At 36.0% G+C, this 15,006-nt stretch overlaps 1 protein-coding gene and 2 long non-coding RNA genes across 3 annotated transcripts in view; 2 read left to right on the top strand and 1 right to left on the bottom strand.

Annotated features, from left to right (window-relative positions):
- Positions 1 to 15,006, top strand: part of LOC134747790 (uncharacterized) — a 302,451-nt gene that overhangs the window by 183,016 nt on the left and 104,429 nt on the right. The gene's annotated exons all lie outside the window — the stretch shown is intronic.
- LOC134747769 (connectin-like) overlaps positions 1 to 15,006 on the top strand; it is a 138,094-nt gene that overhangs the window by 64,690 nt on the left and 58,398 nt on the right. The window lies entirely within an intron of this gene.
- Positions 13,313 to 15,006, bottom strand: part of LOC134747789 (uncharacterized) — a 106,047-nt gene continuing 104,353 nt past the window's right edge. The window contains exon 2 of the long non-coding RNA XR_010128358.1: positions 13,313 to 13,371. This is a non-coding gene — a long non-coding RNA (uncharacterized LOC134747789). The remainder of the gene's footprint in view (positions 13,372 to 15,006) is intronic.

Here is a 15,006-nt window from a genome sequence, read left to right as displayed (position 1 = left end):
TGGGGAAACTGAGAAAATAAAATAATGGTTAAAAAACAGAAAGGGGAAAAACGTGAATGGAACAAAAAACATTGGGAAACAAAAATGTGGGGTTGCTAATCTATACCTCTATACAATCCATTAGGTATTCAACAACTTTGTCTGTCATGACACTCATGATGTTTAACAATACAGATGACAGGTCATAGAGACTTATGAAATAAATAGTTTTTCACCTCAGCAGCTCGAACAAGTCCCCTGGGGAGTGAGGAAAGTGCGACTTTCGTCACTCCAGGGAGTGAAACAAAGTAGCTTTTTAATTTAGTGAACTGCCACTTCATACTTCGGGGTCTATTACAAATTTACAGGTTTTTAAAACGGTCGGCAACGCGCGTGTAATATCTCTGGTGTTGCAGGCGTCCATAGGCTACGGTAACTGCTTACCATCAGGCGGGCCGTATGCTTGATTGCCACCGACGTGGTATAAAAAATAATAATTCGAAATACATTTTAACCTTTAATATGTTCTCACTACTGAGATGAAAAATATATATGTGTCACACGAGAGCAAATTTATTTTACATCTCGTGTTTTTGAGTCTCTCTCTCGCTTCGCTCGTGATTCAATTATATAATCTTTCGCTTGCTCGGGACTCAAAATCAACACTCGCAAGAAAAACCAACTTTCCTCTCTTGTTGCACAAATAACTATTTCAAATCGCTAATAAGAACCTATTGCTACTGTTCTAACTTACCTAATATCAAGATAAAGTGAACATTAAATTAATGCCTTTGGCAATATAACAGGAAAGTTATAAGTATCACGTGCAAAAGTAATCAAAATGAACGATGATAGAAAGTTACGTCTTTATATAGGGCACATAGTTTCTGAAGACAATAAATTAGGCCATGTTTTTTGCGATAAAGTCGATGTTAGGTATTTATTGCTTGATTTGGGCATATTTTTTTAGGGTTCTGTACCCAAAGGGTAAAACGGGACCCTATTACTAAGACTCCGCTGTCCGTCCGTCTGTCTGTCTGTCCGTCTGTCACCAAGCTGTCTCATGAACCGTGATAATGAGACAGTTGAAATTTTCACAGATGTTATATTTCTGTTGCCGCTATAACAACAAATACTAAAAAACAGTACCTAAGTATTGGTACGAATGTGAGTGATAAGTATTAAGACTTGGTACACCGACATAACTACATAAAAGTCGTATGTACCGCTAATATTGGCGGAGGATGGAAAGGATTAGCTGGACTGAAAAGAAGACGAATGAAAAAGTCCCGAGTATGTTAGGAGAAAAACGATGTTTATTAAGTACAGACAAAGGAGAGGCATGATGGTAGGACACATGATACGGTAATGACAACTTTTTCCTAAACATCCTGGAAGGCAGGATTAAAAAGACAATAGAAGAAGGGAAACCTAGAATTACTTCTCAGCCAAATATAAAATAATTGGTCGTATGAGGAAATTAAAAGTCTGGCACTAGAAAGAATTGAATGGGGATTATGATGATGATGACTAATAATCGCGAAAAATATTACTAGTCTGGTATAAATAATCTAAATAAATAAATATTATACGACATTATTACACAGATTGACAGTCCCACGGTAAGCTCAAGAAGGCTTGTGTTGTGAGTACTCAGACAATGATATATATAATATACAAATACATAAATACATAGAAAACACCCATGACTCAGGAACAAATATCTGTGCTCATCACACAAATAAATGCCCTTACCGGGATTCGCACCCAGGACCATTGGCTTCACAGGCAGGGTCACCCACTAGGCCAGACCGGTCGTCAAATAAATAGAATACGTGAATGATGTGGGTCATGTTTGCCCTCTGAAGAAAAGTGACGTAAACCGTACAATATTTAGTACAGTCGCCATCAGATATATCGGAGCAGCCAAGGCGCTCACAAATATCTGAACACGCCTCTATTGTCAAGGAGCTAGAGTGCGTGTTCAGATATTTTTGAGCATCTCGGCCGCTCCGATATATCTGATGGCGACTGTACCTAAAGTTACATTAGTTCCGAGTAAAATGATAATTCCCGTAACAGATGATCTCAACTAACATGTCATGGAAACATACGGTTGAACAATGTGGTCCTAAACTATTTGCGTTGGGACCTATGGACTGTTTAGGACCACAATATAAAAATAAAATAAAACCGGCCAAGTGCGAGTCGGACTCGCGCACGAAGGGTTCCGTACCATTACGCAAGAAACGGCGAAAAAATCACGTTTGTTGTATGGGAGCCCTACTTAAATATTAATTTTATTCTGTTTTTAGTACATATTACCCTTTGGGTACGAAACCCTAAAAATAATATTTTGGGGACGATCTTACAGAGATCGACCTAGCCCCAAACTACGCAAATCTTGTACTATGGGTACTATTAGGCGACGATATACATTACATACATAGAAAACACCCATGACTCAGGAACAAGTATTCTTTGTTTACCATAGAAATAAATGCCTTACTTAATCGGCTTGATAGGCAGGGTTACTTTCGACTAGGCCAGACCGCTCGCCTAATATGAATATATCTACTGCCACAGAGATGATAATAGATAAACTTTTTTATGGCGCCACTAGTTTCAGGTTTCTAATAAAATAATCTATAGAAACTCGAATTGGTTAGCTTGACAATGACAACTAAAGACTAGCTCAGTTGCTACAGCTGCGCAGTCGCAAGTTCTAGTCTTGACAGTATTTTTTTTTACATTTTTTCTTTATTAAAAATACTTTATGGTATTGTTAGCAGACGTCGTTTCTGTATTATATTAAACATATTATATATATTATGTTATCTACCTACCTGACAGCTAATGTATAAGTCCACGCCATTATTAACGATGCTCCGATATAAATACAATGTCGCTCGACGCTGTGCAGCGTAAGCGCCAACGACAAAGGTCCCTTTTCATAGAAAATGCCCCAATTAAAATGAAACGGACCCGTTCGCTACGTCACCCCGTATGTTTCCACGCTATTAATAAAAGCGCCGAAGCTCTAACCGTTGTCTAGAACTTATCCGCCTACTAACAAATACCGGCCAATTCGAGTTTTAGTTGTGCGATCTGATTCCGATATAGATCAGTAGATCAGTAGATCTGCCAGTGTCAAAGGTGACATTTTTCAACCAAAAACGTCACATTGACACTGACAGATCAGTATCAGAGTTTTGAATGATTTGATTGATTGGTTAATTTCACTAGACTTATATTGACCGGGATATAGACCGAGCGCGGTCTACACAACTTTGAAACCCACCCGCTATCTTCAGTCACCGGTGAACTGCGTCGAAATATCGGGAGCTCATAAATAATACAAAAGGTAATCCCGGTCAATATAAGTCTAGATCAGTATCATATTGGAATCAGATCGAATAACTAAAACTCGAATTGGTATGGGTTGATAATATCGGTCAAGGCGGTATTCATTATTAGCTTATGTCATTTTCCTTTGCATGGTTATTTGGATAGCCTGTTTAAGCGAGGCGAGATTTGACTTGTAAGTAGTTTTTTAGGGTTCCGTACCCAAAGGGTAAAAACGGGACCCTATTACTAAGACTCCGCTGTCCGTACGTCTGTCACTAGGCTGTATCTCATCAAAGATAGATATAACTCCGTAATAGATGGATACAGTCTAAGGAAAAAACGTGCCTCGAAAATCACGAAAATTTGATTCTCGATCAGATGGCGCCACTAGTTTTGGCCTACTCTCGTGTAGAGGGCGCTGACGGTTTAGTTTGTTATTTATAATTTTAACGCATGTCAGTGAAAGAACATGGGTCAAAATCATCTAAAAATAATTAATGCAAATAAAAAAAACATTTATCTATATTTAAATACATTTTAACGTATTTTTATAAATCTTCATTTTTAGTTTTAAAGTATGTCGATAGATGGCAGTGAATTTACAATGGTTACAAAATTTACTATGACAGTACCGCTCTATCTTATTATTATTATATCCTCTTTGCTATTACTAAGACTCCGCTGTCCGTCCGTCTGTCACTACTCAGTAGATACAGCCTGTATCTCATGAACCGTGATAGCTAGACAGTTAAAATTTTCACAGATGATGTATTTCTGTTGCCGCTATAACAACAAATACTAAAAGCAGAATAAATTTAATATTTAAGTGGGGCTCGCTCCCATACAATAAATATGTTTTTTTGTCGTTTTTTGCGTAATGGTACAGAACCCTTCTTGCGCGAGTCCGACTCGCACTTGGCCGGTTTTTTTATTTGTTCGATCTTTGAGCTAGATTTTATATAGCTCCTAATTTTACATGTTTCTTTGATCTTTTAGCGTATAATATTTAGGTATCCGTCTTACAGTCGCCATCAGATATATCAGAGCGCCCGAGGTGTTCACAATATCTGAACACGCACTCTAACGCCTTGACAATAGAGGCGTGTTCAGATATTTGTGAGAGCCTTGACCGCTCAGATATATCTGATGGCGACTGTACATTTCTAGAAAATCCGGTCGAAATCACAAACATATATTTACAATCAATGTCTTAGAGGCGTGTACCTAAATATAGTTTTCGAATGTTGGCTTGACCCACCCATTACCAGTCCGCCGGACGATATCGGCCTCTCAGTTGTTAGAAACTGTCAAATTTTTGTTCTTATGTGAGGATGAGACGTAAATCATATTTTCATACAACTATTTCTAATGGACAAAAAGTAATTACGTATAAATATGTAATTTATATTATAACTATACATGACTAAACATATACTATACATGACTATATATTTGTTTTATTTTATATAAATACCATGCCCATGCTATATGTATACTGTAGGTTATAGGTTTACCTGTCTTTTAGGAAACTATATATTTTCTTTTATGCCGTTTAGTACAGCTTTGATGTCTACCGTTCTCCAACTCTCCCTCAATTGCTCAAAGGTTAACTGGAAGAAATCCCTGAAAGGGATAAGTTCGCCTTTGTACAAATGATGCGTTTTTCTCTTGTTTTATGTTTATTTTTGTACAATAAATAGTTTTACTACTACTACTACTACTTACTACATGTAATGCGGAAGTGAGAGAAAATCATCAAATTTAATATTTTAGGTATTGTTACTGAAAGTTCTTTGCTTACGGGGCTAATATTGGAAATAATTGAGTACTTATTTTTTATGAGCTGTTTTTTGCAGTTTTGTTTTACACACGGGTGCAAATGTATTTTTCCCCTCACTAGCTCGGAAAGCCGTCTTTTATCCTTTAAAACAAGCGAGGAAAAACGCATTTTATCCACTAGTGGGGAAAGTAAATTCACCTTGGATGGGGCATGTTTAAGTAGCTTGACAGATAACAAAACGTAAAACGCTCATAATAATGGTTCGTTCGATATTAATTATCATTAAATAAATGGTTTGAGAATCTAATAAAAAATACCAGATTTAGCTTTATTTAATGTTTTGAAGTCATAAACCTTAAAATTCCATAATAAACGTTTGTTTTTTAATAATTATGTTAAATATAATTCTGAACGCACAAGTTAAGTCGATGCAATTTCAAAACGCATCATTGACATTTCATACGTCAGAAATGTCAACATTGTCAACAAAAATTTTACTTAAAAACTTCTCACGTAAAAGTACAGAATTTCCAGAGTTTTTTGTTGTAATATCGTACAAAAATGAGTGATTCCAGTTGATGAAGATGATCTAACGCCTGTGGATGTTGCACTTTCCTCGCTATAGTAAGGGGAAAAGTTTTGTGTTATACAAGGGTGCAAAGTTGTATTTTACCCGCGAGTGTGGAATTGAAACACGAGCAAGCGAAAGGATTCTATAGTTGAACCACGAGCGAAGCGAGTGGTTCTAAAATAGAATCCTGAGCGTAGCGAGTGTTTTAACACACGAATAAATAACTATTAATTCTCGTGTGTTTCAGCACTCGCGGGTAAAATACAACTTTACACCCTTGTATAACAAATAACTATTTCCTTCGTTTCTAGGCTCGTTTAAGTACAAAAATAAACTAAATAGGTAGCCGAGCTATGTACCTATTGTTGACGCATCATTGTCAGATAATTGCAATGCTGAAGTCATCATGCGTCAGCTCTATTTACGCTGCGCTGCGGTTAGACTGCGGGGCGTGCTGCCCGTAGACAACATGCCAATCGCTAAAGCTCCGCAGCGAATGAAACGCAACTGTCACTGTCACACTATGGAAGAGTGATAGAGACACAAAGCGATGAGATGAGAGAGATTCTAAGAGCATTTTCACAGTCCGATCCGATATCGGATGTCGGAAGGAAGTAAAATGTAAGATATATAAGTTTCTCTGTATTTATTTATGCATTTAATAGATCATTATTACTAAAAAAACCGGCCAAGTGCGAGTCGGACTCGCGCACGAAGGGTTCCGTACCATTACGGAAAAAAACAGCAAAAAAATCACGTTTGTTGTATGGGAGCCCCATTTAAATATTTATATTATTCTGTTTTTAGTATTTGTTGTTATAATAGCGGCAACAGAAATACATCATCTGTGTAAATTTCAACTGTCTAGCTATCGGTTCATGAGATACAACCTGGTGACAGACAGACAGACGGACGGACAGACGGACAGCGGAGTCTTAGTAATAGGGTCCCGTTTTTACCCTTTGGGTACAGAACCCTAAAAACGATAAATAATCAATGCGATATTGATAAGATCAGCAAAAACGGTAAAGTCCAGATAAAATCCCTAGTGAAGTACTGAAACTTATGATGGACGAAAATATTTAGATTCTTCTCCGCCTATTCACCGGGATTTACAACAGTGGCATATGACCAGCAGACTGATTAGAACCTATGTTTATAATGCCTTTGTCAACGGTCTCCAGTAGTTTGCTAGTTTTACGTAGGTTATTAAAAACTAGATTTTCCAATAGCCCAAAAATTTGCCTTTGATATTGTAAACGCAAACCCGCATGTTTCACGTATAGTTAACACTATATCTACTGAGCTCGTTCACTTACCTGTACTGACAATGGCATTCTGTTAAACAAAAGCCATTATCTCTTTTGTGCCTGAGCGCGTGGCCATTGTGTGTGAGCCTCAGGCACAAAGGCCACGCGCTCAGGCACAAAAGAAATAATGGGTTTTGTTTAACATAATGAGTGAACGAGCTCAGTAGAGATAGCGTTAACTATACCTGATACTGATACGTCATCGACGTCATGGTACCGAATAGATAACACTACAAAAGCTTTTCAAACCAATTGTGAGAGAGAAACGTAACAGGGGACAGCAGTTTTTTTTTATTTCAGGGATTCAAAACCTTTTCTATGTCAAACTTCTCTTGGTAAAAATATACCTATAGGTACGTGTTTTCATTGAGCCCCACTCGGTGAGAAAGTTTGTGATGGTAATAATGGTGGTAGACGAAAGAAAAAATACATGGTTTTTATTATTAAAATTATGATATATTAGTAGCGATGGATGGAGGCGCATGTGTAGAGGCCGTGTATACAGATTTTGCCAAGGCTTTTGACAAAATATGCCACAATACACTTTTACTCAAGCTTTGGCACCTTGGAATACACGGAGACTTATTCCGCTGGATAAAGTCATATATAGAGAATCGGAGCCAATGTGTTGTTCTAGCAGGTTACGCCTCTCAATGGAAGTCTATTAGTTCCGGAGTACCACAGGGATCTCATTTAGGCCCTTTACTGTTTACGCTTTTTATTAATGACATAGATAAATATATTAAAAACTCGAAAGTGCTGCTCTACGCAGATGATACAAAAATTTATAAGATTATCAATTCTGTTGAAGATTATTATTTGCTCCAAGATGATTTGAAAAATTTTGAGACATTTTGTACTAAAAATAATTTATTTTTAAACTTGAATAAATGTTGTGTCATCAGTTTTTCTAAGAAAAAACATAATGTTAACTATAATTTCACATTAGGCAACAATAATCTGAGTAGAGTAACACAAATCCGCGATCTTGGAGTTATTATGGACTCAAAACTAACGTTTATACCTCATTTAGAATCGGTTATAAAAAGGGCGTACAAACAACTAGGTTTCATTTTACGGGTGGGAAAGCCATTTAAAAATAGTGTCACTTACAAAATCCTTTTTAACAGTTTTGTTCGCAGCCACCTAGAATTTGCCTGCGCAGTATGGAAACCCTATCATAATGTTCATATTGAAAGAGTGGAGCGAATACAAAAAAAGTTTGTTAGAACCCTCGATTTTAGAACTGGTCATACTCACCTTAACTATAACGAGTCGCTGATACATCATAAGCTCCAAACTCTTGCTAGTCGACGAGACTGTGTAGATTCTGTCCTACTTTTCAAAATTATGAACAATGTATTAGATGTCCCCTCACTACTACATCAAATACGTTTGAGAGTTCCTCGTAGACGTCAGCGCCACTGTCAGAAGAAAAAAATGTTTTCCATTCCCTATAGTAGAACATGCTATGCACGAAATGTATTTATAAGACGTGTTTGTAAACTTTTTAACGAAAATGAAAAACTTAATAATTTGGATTTGTTTAACTGTTCCATTAATTCATTAAAATGTGTTTTTCGGTAGTTAATTAATTATGTAATTTTTTCTTATGTATACTTATGTCACTTTCCGGAAATCATGTCATTACTTATTAATTCCTACATTACTTATTAACTTTATTACCTCTACCTACTCATGGGTCGATTCACGAGAATCGGCGAGGATTTTCTTTTAGATATAATTTACAGTTTCAGTACAAATCTTCCGCCGGCTCTCGTGAGTTTTACCTATACCTACCTTCAAACTATTACTACCTAGTACCTACCTACTTTATGTTTTTGTTGTTTTATAGACTGCAATTTATATACAATAATGAAACTCCAGGTCTTAATTTAAGAAATATTTGTAAACTTGTTTGTAAACGACTGTTTGTTTCTTAAATAAAATAAATAAATTAAATTAATTTCATCCCCTTATAACTGGCTCCTCCCCCACTAATAGGCACTAGGCACACCCAATTAAAGCCATACTAAAAGTAGAACTGCATCACCAATCACAAATCGTGCCAAAATATTACAATGCGTTGCATACCGGAAGATAATCATGACAAGCTCTTATCATGATCAACTAAGCGCTTGAAAATACAACGTTATAAACGTTTATTAAGGTTTAAATTAGGGCTTTATGAAATGTAGTATAATGAGGTATTAAGGTTTGATACGTTCGAATATCTGGGTCGAATGAGCCGAATGGCCGGTACGTGACAAATAGTTTATGGGTTCTGTTGTAGTTTCTAATTTAACGTATAGTGACATCATGGTTGTGTGTGGTCTGCGATTATTCAGAAATAATGTTTGCGTAGTCATACTGATTCATAATTCATTATTATTAGCAGGGGACGATAGTGCAGTGCTCGCAGGCGGACCATTTCTTGCTAGCTAAAGTCAAACTGCACATCTTCTCCCCATTGGAAAACATACTTCTTCTCTACAAAAACGACAACACCAACAACAACAACAACTATTACATCAACAACAGCATTAACAACATTTACACAACAACAACATGCAAGCACACCGCGGGGCCTAAAGGCCCCGCGCACCAAGAAAAACTCTAGAAGGTATGTTATGCAGATGTTTCGAATATGTCAGTTTGACACTGCTAAGGCAGTCGTGATAAGACTAAATCTACTTACTCATTATTGGATATACAATAATAATAATAAATAATTTCTTCATTCAGACACGGTGTTCTAAATTTGTTAGTTACAACCCGGTCACAATATCTGTGCACCTGACCTCGTGACGTCATATCGGCGGTCTGGGTACGGTGTGAAAAAAAGTTTTTTCGAGAAATGTGGAGGTGTAGCGGCAACGAAGATGCTAACCGTACTGTCGCACCGGGGAGTGCGCGGAGAGGTGACAGGGGAAGCGGGAGAGGCGCCACATTCCAGCGAGGTGCACAGATATTGTGACCGGGTTGTAGTTACTTAAAAGCTAGGTTATTTATACTAAAACTATTTTTACACAACTACCTTAATTTAAAAAATATATATACCCTGAATGGGGGTTTATAAGTGCAGACATCAAATGTCTTTGTAAAAGACTATCTGGCCTGTCCGCTAACATATTTAGTATGCTGTTGGCACTACCCTGTATTCTGACAATACCAAGCGCAGGCGCAGCAGCGCGTGTATACGCGGAACAGCTGATTTCTAAAAGGATGAGTGACTTCACCGTCATGTGGGACGATTTTATAATGTCGCCAACACATTCGAACAAACAATAAAGATTAAGAGCGATCCATTGAATTATTAGTATTATTACTGCGTATAGAACCGGCACAGAGAATCAGTACTTTGCGCCATAAGTTGTTGTTGTTTTGACAACAGACCATAGAAGCGGGGTCGCGTGGTACAGGTTGCGAATTTTGCGATTGCGACAATTTCATTGTGTATGGCTTCTCTATAGTCAAAGTCAAAGTCAACAAAATATTCTTTATTCAAATAGGCCTAGCAACAAGCACTTTTAAATTGTCAAGTTTAATTTTGCAAATATTACCTTAATATAAATATCAAAGCAATTTATTGATGCAGTTGTTCTTAAAAACATTGAATTATTATAGATATGTCAAACTTAATAATAAGAATTTCACAAAAGGATCGCCAAACACCAAAATTGTATAAAAACTAGTCTAGAAACTTTCTAGAATAAAAATCTAAATGTCAAAAATATAAATATAGTAATTAATAACTCAATACGGAGCGATCAAAGATTTCTACTAATAAAATAATTTTACCAGAGTCCGTCTAATCTAACTTTGCAACGATTTGAATAGGACAAAGTGAGGGAGTGTCATTTGATATAAATGATGGCATTGCCACTTCAAAGTAATGTCATTATGTAATAGTTAAGTCGAATTGCGACCCAGTGACATCACGAATTCACAACCAAGCTCTAATTATTAATTCACATTCATAATATGGATATTATTATGCATAATCTTACAAAGCAGGTACATAAATAGTACATTGTGTAACTTGGGGCGTAAGTTAAATATTGGAAACGAGAGTATAGTTTAATCGCGACTGTTTGCCGGAGCGATTTATAGACTTGAGTTTGCAATAATTATTACGCCCCGAGTACGCACAATGTTTTTTATCACACTTGCGATACAATAATGAAGTATAAAGACAAAAAACTGTTAATTATAATACTAGAAACTTCATAACTCCCTAGGGAAAACGCTTTTTCTATTGTTCCCGCTAAGACTGCGTGCAATGACACATTTACTGAGCGAGTGTGATGAAAATAATTGAACATTTAAATAGTAAATTCTCGCCTAGTTAAACATTGATCTGAAGCGTAGTTACAAATATTTTTTCTCAAAAATGGACGGCAAAGTCGACGTTGCCGGGTAAAAAAAAGGTTGCGAAGTGCGTAGTTTATGGTCAGTCAAAAAATTAAAACGTTAAAAACATTGCAGTCTCGATTTCGGGACTGCAATGTTGCATACAAATTCCATTATTTGTCGAGTTCCAAACTTTTTAAAAGTTGAAGTGGCCATATCAAATACAGGCATAGGTCCATTAAACAGCCAAACAGACGATCAGTACTTATTATTATAATGTTGGTACTGCGACTATTTAGCTGTCTTAAATAGGTTGGCGTATTTTCGGCAGAAAAATACACTTCGTTTTTCAATTAAAAAAAAATTAAAAGGCGGCAAAGCAAATCTTATCAATTGTTTTTACTTTTTTCTGTGAAAATATATACGTAAGAACGTTGCTTCTGTAAAATATTTCTATTATATTTGTATTTATTGCGCCATTTTTGAGAAAAGCGCTATATATGACTCGGCAGGAAGGCTACTTGCTGGCTTTTGATTCAAAACGAATCCTCAGCCAGCAAGTAGCTACTTCCGAGCCTCGACAATAATGTACTATTATTAGTTACCGGATTTCCTAAAAGTATTAAATTAAATTTTAGTAATTAAGAAACGTTTTATTAATTTGAGTTTCGTAAGTTAAATAGGACTCACTTTAAATTAAACACTTGTTAAACAATAATTTAATATGCCTCATCAAAGAGAACACTCGAAATAAACGAAGTAGCCTGATTCAGACTTAAGAACTTGTTACGGTTTTGAGCTTATTTTTATACTACCTTGAAGCGCCAATCACTAAGACCAAAGATAGATATAACTTCGTAATAGATGGATACAGTCTAAGGAAAAAACGTACCTCGAAAATCACTAAAATTTGATTCACGATCAGTTGGCGCCACTAGTTTTGGCCTACTCTCTTATAGAGGCTGTTGACAATCTCGTTTGTTATTTATAATTTTAACATTTTTAACGCATATCAGTGAAAGAAAATGGGTCAAAATCATATAAAAATAAATAATGCAAATCTTCATTTTTAGTTTTAGTTTAGTTAGCAGTGAATTTACAGTGGTTACAAAATTTACTATGACAGTACCGCTCTATCTTATTATATCCTCTTTGCTAAGACGATCGTCGAGGTCGTATCAAAACCAGTTCGAAACCGTAACAAGTTGTTAAATTTGAATCAGGCTCTAATCTGAAAAGGTAATAAATATGTAGTCTATTTTAGTTCAGTATCGGTTCTAAGAATATAATCTAATCTTTGAACTTGAGCTTTTCCTGTCTACGGTACTGTTTAGAAGTACTTTAACATTATTACTACAGCGACGGCATTAGATTAGAGCTCTAAGTAAATTTTTGACTTCAAAAGACAGACAGACAGTTATCCCTTCTCCATAAATATATCCCGCCCGCAGTTTTTCAATACTACCCAAAAAAATTATAAAATACTCAATTTCCCGCTATTAAAAAAAGTTGTGATTGGTCTCTAGAAGTTTGGGTAGGCTAAAATAGAAAACGTTGTGCGTAGTACAGTTGAGTCGCGACGCAATAATGCACGTGGGGTCCATAAGCGGATCCAGAGGGGGGGGGGGGTGAGAGGTCATAGGAGACATGACATGGGCCCAATAAATAAGATTCAATGTTTTATTTGCGAAAAAATAGACCATGTGGCCCCACAAACCACAAAGCTGGTACATTTTTGCTTCTGATGATTAAGATTTAAGATTTCTTCAGGGTTCGAAAGGATAATTATCAATGATAGTTATCTTGATAATTATCGAGATAATTATCGTGATTTTTATGCCTGATAATTATCGATTTGCTAATAACCTAAAATTTACGAAGATTCTAAGACTAGATTATAAAATTTACTAAAAAATTCAAAGAAAATAAATTCATACTTGGGATAATTATCCGATATTTATCGGATAATGCATGCATGCATGTTGTTTCTCTCAGAGCAAGAATTGTGTTACCTATAAGTGGAAACTGTTCTGGCTGTTATGTTAACTCAATTTGTTAAACTATATGTGTGATTATATGCTGTTTGTTTCCCTTTGCAATAAATATAAAAAAAATTAAAAAAAATCGAACGCTGCTCATATGATACATATATCATATGAGTCAAGGTTTGTTTTTTCGTATACGTGTAGATTTGTTAATACAAAACAGCAGACTAATTGTCTAAAGTCTAAACGGTCTCACCGACGCCGGTTCGGATATTGCATCATCTCCCTTTTAGTTGCAAGGGAAATGCAACTATGGTGTTGCACTTGTTTGGATGTATGAGTCACTTGTTTTTATGGGCAGGTCCATTCTGTGTCCACTGTCGAGGCTAGTCTCATTTAGTTGCGAGAAATCGGACGAACAGAATACTTAATAGGTGGACTTAGAGATGTGCGAAAGGAATTTTCAAAAGTTGCAAAGTTTGCATGAAATGTTGTCGGTATTTTTTTTTTGCACTTATTGCCACAGCTTCTTTATAGTTACTTCTTGAAATAGACGCCAATGAGAGACGTAATTGTTAAATTGGGGCATTTTCTATGAATAGGGACCTTATTGTCGATGGCGCTTACGGCGCACAGCGTCGCGCGGCATTGTATATATATCGGAGCATCAATAAGGTCAAAGGACCTTATTATAAAAAATACCACAATTAAGTGACAACCATCAACAGCTGCATTGTACTTCGTGGATAATGTCGTTGATTGTACATAGAGTAACACCTATTGTAACAGTTATTGTAATATTTTCTGCAGTTGTTTATTATCCCTAAAATAAATAAAATAAAAGCCATTGCCAGCAGTTCCACTTCACCAAATGACGCTTCCCGAGAGCAATTTTACGAGTTTCGAGACTTATTTTTCTATCCAATTTTCTTGTAAAATTCAAGGAATCCGAGAAACATCTAAAATACGTATAACATTTCCTAATTTTCTATTAGAAGCGTCGTGTCTGAGCCACAAGCAAAGAATCTGAATTTCTTTGAAATTACAATTGCAGGACCGAATCCACCCTGAGTGGCATTCAAACATTGAAAACCTTATATTGATATTATATTGATATGACATTATTCACGTTTTTAGGGTTCCGTAGCCAAATGGCAAAAAACGGAACCCTTATGGATTCGTCTCATGTCTGTCTGTCTGTCTGTCCGTCCGTATGTCACAGCCACTTTTTTCCGAAACTAAAAGAACTATACTGTTGAAACTTGGTTAGTAGATGTATTCTGTGAACCGCATTAAGATTTTCACACAAAACTAGAAAAAAAAAATTAGGGGGTCCCCATACTTAGAACTGAAACTAAAAAAAAAATTTTCATTAAACTCATACGTGTGGGGTATCTATGGATAGGTCTTCAAAAATGATATTGTTTCTAATATAATTTTTTCTAAACTGAATAGTTTGCGCGAGAGAAACTTCCAAAGTGGTAAAATGTGCCCCCCCCCCTGTAACTTCTAAAATAAGAGAATGATAAAACTAAAAAAAATATATGATGTACATTACCATGCAAACTTCCACCGAAAATTGGTTTGAACGAGATCTAGTAAGTAGTTTTTTTTTAATAAGTCATAAATCGTAAACCGCAATTTATTACCTTTCACTCACATTTCACATTATATACATTG

Source organism: Cydia strobilella, chromosome 15 (assembly GCF_947568885.1).
Source record: "Cydia strobilella chromosome 15, ilCydStro3.1, whole genome shotgun sequence".
Lineage (NCBI taxonomy): Eukaryota > Metazoa > Arthropoda > Insecta > Lepidoptera > Tortricidae > Cydia > Cydia strobilella.
This window is presented reverse-complemented; position numbering and strand designations above follow the sequence as displayed.